Consider the following 9,931-nt stretch of genomic DNA (forward strand, 5'->3'; position numbering starts at 1 on the left):
CCGGGAGTATGTGTACAATGCAGGGAATATAGTCAATATTTTATAATAACTATAAATGAAGTATAACCTTTAAAAATTGTGAATCATTATATAATACACCTGTAACTTATAAGATATTGTACATCAACTATAATTTAAAAAAAGATCTGGGTTTGAATTGTGGATCTGATATACATTGCCCATGTGATTTTCTTAGCTAATAGTTACTCTCTACATGTGTTGCTGCCTTGTCTGTTAAAGGAGGATTAATAATACTTTACAGGGCTATTATTATAAGAATTAAGCAATATAATAAATAAGAAAACTCCTTGAAAATTGTAAAGTCTTATACAAAGCAAAAGAGAAAGGATTAAAGGAAGAAAAAGTAGTCCAGATTCGATAATCAGGGTTTGTTTCTTTTAATAGAGGAATGCATAATGAATCAGAGCAAAGAATAGGGAGTCAGAGAATCTGTTAGGAAGCTATACCAATAATCGGTTTGGAAGGATGTGGTCCCAGCTCATGGCAGGGATGAAAGGCAGTGGTGGTAATAATAGTAATAGAATTGGGATAAAATAGTATTAGAATTAGGATAGTAATGGAATTAATAAGAAAGTGGATGGAAAGTAATTTTGAAATTTTATGTAATGTAAGCCAACCCATGCAGATTAACCCCTCTTTTGAGTAATCTTCCAGACTCTAGATAAATCTATGAAAAAGCGAAGAGACTACATTTCATTCAGGAATACTCTTCCAGAAAAAGAATTAGGCTCCTTGCATATGAAACTCTTAAGAAGGAAAGAAGATAGAATAATGTTAAAATGATACTTTTGAGCCAGAACTAGCCTCCATGTAGAGGGGGAATTTGTTTATGAGAAATATAAGTAGATGGCCAAGTATAATATTTTTGACTGGTACCAAAAACTATCTTGCCCGATAATATATTCTCAACTGGTCATGCTATGGTGGCTAATGTTTATACTTTGAATTAAAGACACTGAAGGTTTCTGTTAATATGTACATATTATCTTGGAATAATTCAGCAAGGAAAAGTGGCTTGTTTTAAGGTACCAGCAGGGAAACCCACTAATAAAGAGGAAGATTTTTAATGACACAAACCTTGTTGAAAAATATCACCTTAAAACTAATCAGTTTATCATAGTATCTGTCCTGACACCTAGAATGACCAGAAGGAAAAGCAAAGTAGGACTGGGGAATTTCTTTTTTTTTTTTTTTTTTTTTTTTTGCGGTATATGGGCTTCTCATTGTTGTGGCCTCTCCCGTTGCAGAGCACAGGCTCCGGAAGCGCAGGGTCTGCGGCCATGGCTCACGGGCCCAGCCGCTCCGCGGCATGTGGGATCTTCCTGGACCGGGGCACGAACCGGTGTCCCCTGCATCAGCAGGCAGACTCTCAACCACTGCGCCACCAGGGAAGCCCAGGACTGGGGAATTTTGCTGCAGAGGCAGAGGATCATGAATGGGCTCAAGCTGAGATTGACAACTTCTGAGAATTGTTGTAACTGTCACAATTCATCTCCCCTTCTTCACCCCTGGCTGCTATGCGTAATATGAAGCAGAACATTGGGAAATACCCCAGGAGAATTGCATTTTATGTTCTTCTAACAGTAGAGAAGACTAGAAAGATGGAGTTGTTGCATACTGAGATAGGAAAAATTTTAGGAGGAAATAGAAGGGGACAGAATCAGGAGTTAATTTTTGGATGCATAAAGTTCCAGGTGCCTATTAAATAACCAAATACAGATGTCAAGTAGGCACTTAGATATACAAAGTTGGATTTATGAGACTGAAGTTCAGGAGAGAAGCCTGAAACAGATATATAAATTTGGGATCGCCAGTATAGAGGGACAATATTTAAAGCCATAGGCTAAAAGAGATCATCACAAGAGGGAATAGAAATGGAGAAAAGAATCAAGGACTGATCCCTAGAGCAGCTCAACATTTAGAGGCTTAAGAGATAAGGACGAACTCTCAAAGGAAACTGCAGATGAGTGGCTGGTGGAGTAGAAGGGAAATCAGATTAAGTGTGGGTGTACAGGGAGCCAAATGAAGATAGTGTTTCAAGGAGAAAGAATTATCAGCTGGAACTGAATGCTGCTGATAGGGTCAAGAAGATAAGGAGTGAGCAATACAGTATCAATCCTGAGTTTCAAGGAAATGAAGACAACTAAGATTTTTGTTTGTTTGTTTGCTTTTAAAATCACAGTGATAGAGGTGATGATTTCTTCCTGCCTTTTAGGTAAATATATGGTACTATCTTAAGAAGATTATAGTCAGAATACTCATTGAATTTACTATAGTTCCCCCAAATAGTCACATTTACTGAGTTCCTTTTATGAAGAAGACCCTGAGATGAGTAAGATATGGGTCCTGACTTGGAAAATCATTGCCAAAAAAAAAAAAAGGAAAAAAAATCACTACTACCATATTCTGAATACATACTACATGCCCAGCGCTAGGTAAGGCACTTTACAAATGCTATCTCATTTAATAATACGACAACCCCATGAGCCAGGTATGTTTTATAGTCATTTTAAAAATGAAGAAACGGAGGCGCAATCAGGTTAAATAATTTGACTAAGTCACTCAAGCACTAACGGTAAGAATAGGAAGTGTGTGTGTGTGTGTGTGTGTGTGTGTGTGTGTGTGTGTGTGCGCGCATGTGTAAGACTTAAAACAACCATTTCTTTAACTCACGGTTTTATGGGTCAGCAATCTGGGCTGGGATTACATGTGTAGCTCTTCTGGTTCAGTTTGACTCATTCACGCATCTGCAGTCAAGAGCCTGGCAGCTAAAAGGTCCTGCTTCTGGGGCTTAGCAAGCTGTCAGCTGGGCGGGTGGCGGGACTGAGCCATATGTCTCTCATCCTCTGGCAGACTAGCCTGGGCTCAGCCCATGGACTGTCAAGATTGTAAGAATGAAAGTAGAGGCATACAAGGGCTCTTAAGGCCTAGGCTAAGAACTGGCACACAATATTACTTCTACCACATTGTAATGGTCACAGTAAATCACAAGGCCCACATTCAAGGTGTGGGGAACTTGCTCAATAAATATGTCCACAACATCTTGCATTTAGTGGGTGCTCAGTAAATGCTTATCAAACAAATGAAAATAACAATCTTAAAGTATATAGACTCCATTCAGTGTAATCAATTGATAAATTTTTTTCCTCATCTGCCCGGGGCCAGAAGCCTCAACCCATCCATTCTTATCTTTGCTTTCAGAATAGCAAATGAGGATCTAGGAAGGAGGAGTAAGAGGCAGCTCCACTTAAAGACACAGTGAAGAATCTCAGCTGGCCCCAAAAAAGTTCCTCTGAAGAGATCCAGGGCATCATCAGAAGGCTAGGCCAGGTACCTGGCCCAAGCCTGGCTACCTGAACTGAAAGCCACATGCCTTACCCTTCACCTATGGGGAAGAAACACTTTTAGGCCTTTGTGAGGACAGGGAGACAGCCTCCTTTAACTCTTTTTCCTCCAAAATTTAATAGCTTTATTAAGATTGAAATGATGTAGAATGAATTGTACATATTTAAAGTGTACAATTTGATACCTCTTGACATATGTATATATGAAACTATTACCTGTTAAACTATTACCATGATCAAAATAATGAACATATCCATCACCCCAAATTTTCTTTTTTTAATATATATATTTTTAATAAATTTATTTATTTTATTTATTTATTTTTGGCTGTGTTGGGTCTTCGTTGCTGTGCACAGGCTTTCTCTAGTTGTGGCGAGCAGGGGCTAGGCTACCCTTCTTTGAGGTGCACGGGCTTCTCATTGCGGTGGCTTCTCTTGTTGCGGAGCACAGGCTCCAGGTGAGCAGCCTTCAGTAGTTGTGGGCTCAGTAGTTGTGGCTCGCAGTCTCTAGAGGGCAGGCTCAGTAGTTGTGGCGCACAGGCTTGGTTGCTCCGCGGTATGTTGGATCTTCCTGGACCAGGGCTTGAACCCGTGTCCCCGGCATTGGCAGGTGGATTCTAAACCACTGCGCCACCAGGGAAGCCCCACCCTAAATTTTCTCATTGCCGCTTTTTAAGCCCTCCCTCCTGCCTCTCCCTGTCCACCTCTGCCCTAATCAACCTCTAATTTGCTTTCGGTCATATAGGATTAGTTTGCATTTTCTAGAATTTTATTTAATTCTGCTCTGGAAATTGACGTTTGTCCTTGGGAGATCAATGTGTGTATGTGTGCTTTAACTGATGATTGTCTCCTAACTCCTTAGAATACCAAAGTTCTTTCTAGATCCTAGACTATGCAGCTGGACCTAGAGTAGAAAGTGTACCCGAAACCCCCATGCCTTTTCCATGGTGTTATTCTAGATTGAAACACGCAAGGTGGGGAAATGTGCTGCTAGGAGATGCTCAGATCCACAGACTATCAGGAGGGGGAAGGAGGCTGTGGGCTCTAATCTATGATTCAAACAATCCATTAGCAGCAGAAAAATGAAGAGTGTTTTCTAATAGGACAGAGAATGCCTTTCTGAGCAGCAGAGAGCATGTGGGTAAATCTGTAATACATGTGATGCAACACCTCTTACCCTTCATTTTCCCAAATATACCAAGGAAGGCGATTCTAATGAGTGGGTGAGGGAAATCTGAGGTTTGGGGTGTGCCCTACAGAGGGAAGACTAGACAGCTCTGGGAGCACATATGAGCGACATCTAAGGAAGGAAGGCTCTGAAGGAATGCTTCCCATAGGAGAAGACATCTGAGCTGCATTTTGGATTAATAACATTTCCCATAAACTGTCTGGCAAAACCAATAGAAATCCTGATGAGCAGAGTTTTTAGGGAACTGATGCATAGATAGGTGAATATATTTCCCCAAAGAAAATATGAAGCATATGGTCTGACATCTGATTTGGCAATACGACAGAATATTTGAAATTGGGACTCTCCAGAAAAAGAGAGCATATGGTCACTCTGAGCGTAGGGTGTAGTTTGGGGGAAGGCTCTAAGGTGTGAGAGGAATAAGCCAAAGAAAAGGTGACTGACAGCACTGAGATTAAGCAAATGTCTAATGTCATCAACGTTGATTGCAGAGAGTTAAAAATAGAGCTAACATATAGAAGCCAACTAAGATCCCCTGAAGAGTCTCTCGCCCATTCTCCTCTCTCTGGTGTGACAGATATTAACAGCAGCCAGCAACGCCTACCAGGTAGGCTTTAGAAGTGGGTGATGATAGATTTTGAGGCAATAGTGGACGTGAGGGTCAGCAAAATCAGTGAAGTAGTTGGGAAACAGCCAGCAAATACTGCTGCAAAGATACTGATTTTTTTTTTTTTTTTTTTTTGCGGTACGCGGGCCTCTCACTGTTGTGGCCCCTCCCGCTGCGGAGCACAGGCTCTGGACGCGCAGGCTCAGCGGCCACGGCCCACGGGCCCAGCCGCTCCGCGGCATGTGGGATACTCCCGGACTGGGGCACAAACCCGTGTCCCCTGCATCGGCAGGTGGACTCCCAACCACTGCGCCACCAGGGAAGCCCAAAGATACTGATTATACTTCCTCTAAACTCCCACCTTATGACAAATACCAGCATTGTAACTATTTTACTTAATAGTTTATATGGTCCTCAAATAGAAGAAAAAGACAAAAGATGTTCTTTCTTTTTGAAAGGGAGACAATACTTTTAACCTAAAGAGAAAATGGATTAGGTTAATTGCATTTTGGTACTACCTGCTTGACTTCTTCCTGTACAAGGTATAAACTCCTAAGTGCCTGTATTTAAAATAGTGTACTTCATAGGATAAGAGAAAGTAAATTTTAAAAATCTAAGGACTTGAGAAGGGAATCAAAGAGTGAAAGTCAACTAGAAAGCTATTTCAGGGAGGAAGTAATTTGTGAAAATTAAATAACTGGGTGATGGTGACAAAAGAAATAATGACAGTTCTTGGAGGGGATGATACATTTTCAGAATTTTGGTTTACTTCTTTGCATTTCATGACAGAATGAAGTGATTAATATCATACATTCACGTTGAGGAAAATGGGCATCTTGATAGGAGCAGATAGTTTTAAAAAGAAGAAATGAGATAATCTCTTTGTTTATCAAATTAACAAAAATTTTTAAAAATGATAGTGCTCAGGGACATCCCTGGTGATGCAGTGGTTAAGAATCAGCCTGCCAATGCAGGGGACACAGGTTCGAGCCCTGGTCTGGGAAGATCCCACGTGCCGGCGGAGCAACTAAGCCCGTGCGCTACAACTACTGAGCCCGCGAGCCTAGAGCCTGTGCTCAGCAACAAGAGGAGCCACTGCAATGAGAAGCCCGTGCACTGCAACAAAGAGTAGCCCCCGCTCGCCGCAACTAGAGAAAGCCTGCACACAGCAATGAAGACCCAACACAGCCAAAAATAAATAAATAATTTTTTTAAAAAATGATAATGCTCAGTGTTGTTGAGGGTAGAAGAATGTAGTCTCACAGATGACAAGTGGGAGCATAAAAGCCATGACTTTTCTGGGACGCACTTTGGAAAAAATATAAGAAAAATCTCAAAAATGAGCAGAGCAACTGATGTAAAAATTCTACTTCTAATATTTATTTTGGGGAAATAATCAGAAAAATGCTCAAGGATAGATATATAATTTCAATAGTATTGTTTACAAAGCTGAAAATGTCCCAGAGTTAATTAATGAATGTGATGATACTTCTATACATTGTAAAATGTGCAGTCATTTAAAATATCTATATGCATATACATGGGAAGAAATTCATAATACTAATAATAAAGTAAGTTCTGAAATAGTATGTATAGTTTGACCTCTCAAATTTTTAAAAATTCTATAGCTGTAGACATGAATGCTTACAAAAAATGAAATACCAAAATGTTCTCAGTGACAGAATTATGGATGCTTATTCTATTTGTCTTCTTGTATCTTCTATTTTTCTTTAATAAAGATGTACTGTTTATGTAATAACATTTTAATTGAAGTATAATTGATATACAATATCATATTACTTTCAGGTGTACAACATAGTAATTATATATATTCATATATATTGAAATGGTCACTATGATAAGTCTAAAAATTATGGAATGCTTCACAAATTTGCATGTCATCCTCACGCAGGGGCCATGCTAATCTTCTCTGTATCGTTCCCATTTTAGTATATATGCTGTCAAAGTAAGCACTATAATAACATTTTTTTGTGTGTGTGTGGTACGCGGGCCTCTCACTGCTGTGGCCCCTCCTGTTGGGGAGCACAGGCTCCGGACGCACAGGCCCAGCCGCTCCGCGGCATGTGGGATCCTCCCGGACCGGGGCACGACCCCGTGTCCCCTGCATCAGCAGGCGGACTCTCAACCACTGCACCACCAGGGAAGCCCTAACATCTTAATGACCATTTTATGAACAGGAGTATCCTCACTGAAGGTTTTCTCTCCAAAGGATGAGTGCAGGAGTATGAAGATGTCCTGAAGGTGAAGCTGAATGAGAAGTGCATATGTTCAGGAGGGATGTCTATCAGGAGAAATGACAAAGAACTCTTATATATGCTCCAAAAATGAATAAATGAGCAGAGATATTTTTAGGTCACCATTTGCTTCTATTTTGGGGGGCTTTAAAAATTCTTCATCTGGAGAAATAAGCATTCATAAATTTGGGGGTACGGGATGAGATAGAGTAGGGAAATTCAAACATTTTCTGGCAGCAACTTTACTTCTGTCAATGTTTGTTTATCTCATCACCAAGGGAAAATGGTTCACAATAGTCTCGACCATCAGAAACATCTCAGGATTTCAAAAATACAGTAAGAATAATCATTATTGATGCTTTTGCAGCACTTTTCAAAATGTTAAAAAAAAATTCACTAACATCAAATAGTGTCTGTAATAAACCTATGAGCCAAATCAAATCATAGGGTCATCATGAAATGCAGGTTTCCAAACTGCTGACACACAGAAGTATCTGTTTCGGTCAAAGATCTTGGTAGCAGTAATAGAGACCAGCTCTCAACGATTTAAGCAGATCAATAGTGGATTAAAAGGACATTGGGTTATACTTCCATAATCTTTAAAAATGATATTGGGTGGCTTACAGAATTGCTGGGAGGGCTTGAAAAACTAGGCTTGAAGCTAAGCAGGAGGAATAAACCACCCACAGAACTGATCTGATGAGGAAGCTGGCTAGAATAACCAACCGTCCTGGTTTTCCTGGGGCTGAATGGTTTCCAGAGATTCAGAGTTTTCCATGCTAAAACTGGGTAGTGCTAGGCAAACTGTGAGAAGATGGTCTCCCCCTACCCAAGCCCCCCACCCCCCACCGCAGCCAGCGCCATGGACATCAGGCACTAGACCACACAGTCTGCCCTTTGACCACCTCTACATTGGAAACTGTAGATTGCAGAAATGTTTCCTGTCAGTAGGTTGAGAGAGAGAGAGAGAGAGAGAGAGAGAGAGACTGTTGCTTGTATCTTCAGGGCTGAGTCAAAAGTCCAGTAGATGTCTGATTGAAAAGCCTAGGTCACATGCCTTCACCTTAGCTGCAAGGGAGGGAGAGAAAGTGACTATCTGACATCTTCCATTTCCATTATGGGAGGTATCTTCGCTCACCACCAAGATTAACACGGTGAGGAATTCTCTAAATATAGGAAAGCAGTTCAGGTGGCCCAAATAATGACCAATTTCCACTACAGAATCCAAATTAGTTTTAATTCTCTAATATTATTTATTTAAGAACACTAAGGCAACCATTTGTCTGGTATATAGTAGTTTCTTTGATTTAAAATTAAGTTTTAAAAGTCAGATTAACAGCATGTTACTGTAATACCACCTTAATTACTTGGCCACAAAATAGTTTATGCCTGTTATAACTTTTACAACTATGTGACAAACATAATCCTATATTTAGGTTGTAAAAAATTTAATCCTTCTGACTTTTGTCCACCACAATGGACTGTTCCCTTTCCATTATTTACCCAGGAAAATTTTTCTCTCTTTTGTTTTTAATATTTCTAGAGGAGACAAGTGTTTGCCAAGAAGAAATGGATTTGGATGGAAACCTCTTATCGAGGACAAACCTTAAGAAGACTAATGGACAATGAGTTCTGTATAACCCTTTGGCCTTCACTCTTAACGTTTATTGTGATCAAGTGATTTGAGCAAAGGATTTCAAGTCAGTGCTCATGTATTTTTTGTAGCTTTTCATTTCTCTTACAGAATGACCTGGAACAAACCCATTGAGATTTTTTGTCTTGTCTTCATATACTGAACTATAAGATGGGAATGCCTGTAGTTAATCAAAGATACAGTTTTTACTGATAGTAAACAACAAAACAATGGACGAAGAATTCTGGTCCTGCCTTTCAAGGTGTAATTGTGCAGTCTTGAGGGTATCACTTAAATTCTGTGTCAGTTTCCCCAATCTATAAATGATAATAATACCTGCACTATCTATTTCAAAATATATATGAGAAAAAGCATTTTTTAAAGTATAGAACAGTGTTAAGTATAGCAAAGTGTTATTATTGAATTACTCTTGCAGCATTTAGTGCTAAAAATGCAGAGTGCTTCCTTTGATTTTATCTAGGAGATATATCTCTGAAAATCAATTTAAAATTATAGAAGCTAATAGATGAGTCCTTTTTAGTTTGTGGTTATCTTCTGCATGGCAGATTTTTTTTATATATAAATGTATTTATTTTATTTATTTATTTTTGGCTGCTTTGGGTCTTTGTCCCTGCTCGTGGGCTTTCTCTAGTTGCAGTGAGCGGGGTCTACTCTTCATGGCGTTGCGCGGGCTTCTCATTGCAGTGGCTTCTCTTGTTGCAGAGCATGGGCTCTAGGCACGTGGGCTTCACTAGTTGTGGCGCATGGGTTTAGTTGCTCCGTGGCATGTGGGATCTTCCCGGACCAGGGCTTGAACTCGTGTCCTCCGCATTGGCAGGTGGATTCTCAACCACTGCTGAGAAGCCCTGCATGGCAGATTTT

General features: G+C 40.0%; 1 non-coding gene across 1 annotated transcript; it reads right to left on the bottom strand.

The window, feature by feature from the left end:
• Positions 1 to 7,028: 7,028 nt before the first annotated feature.
• LOC117201328 (U6 spliceosomal RNA) lies at positions 7,029 to 7,135 on the bottom strand. The gene has a single exon (XR_004483333.1). It is a non-coding gene; the product is annotated as a U6 spliceosomal RNA (small nuclear RNA).
• Between the last annotated feature and the right edge of the window lie 2,796 nt (positions 7,136 to 9,931).

Source organism: Orcinus orca, chromosome 1, assembly GCF_937001465.1.
Source record: "Orcinus orca chromosome 1, mOrcOrc1.1, whole genome shotgun sequence".
NCBI lineage: Eukaryota > Metazoa > Chordata > Mammalia > Artiodactyla > Delphinidae > Orcinus > Orcinus orca.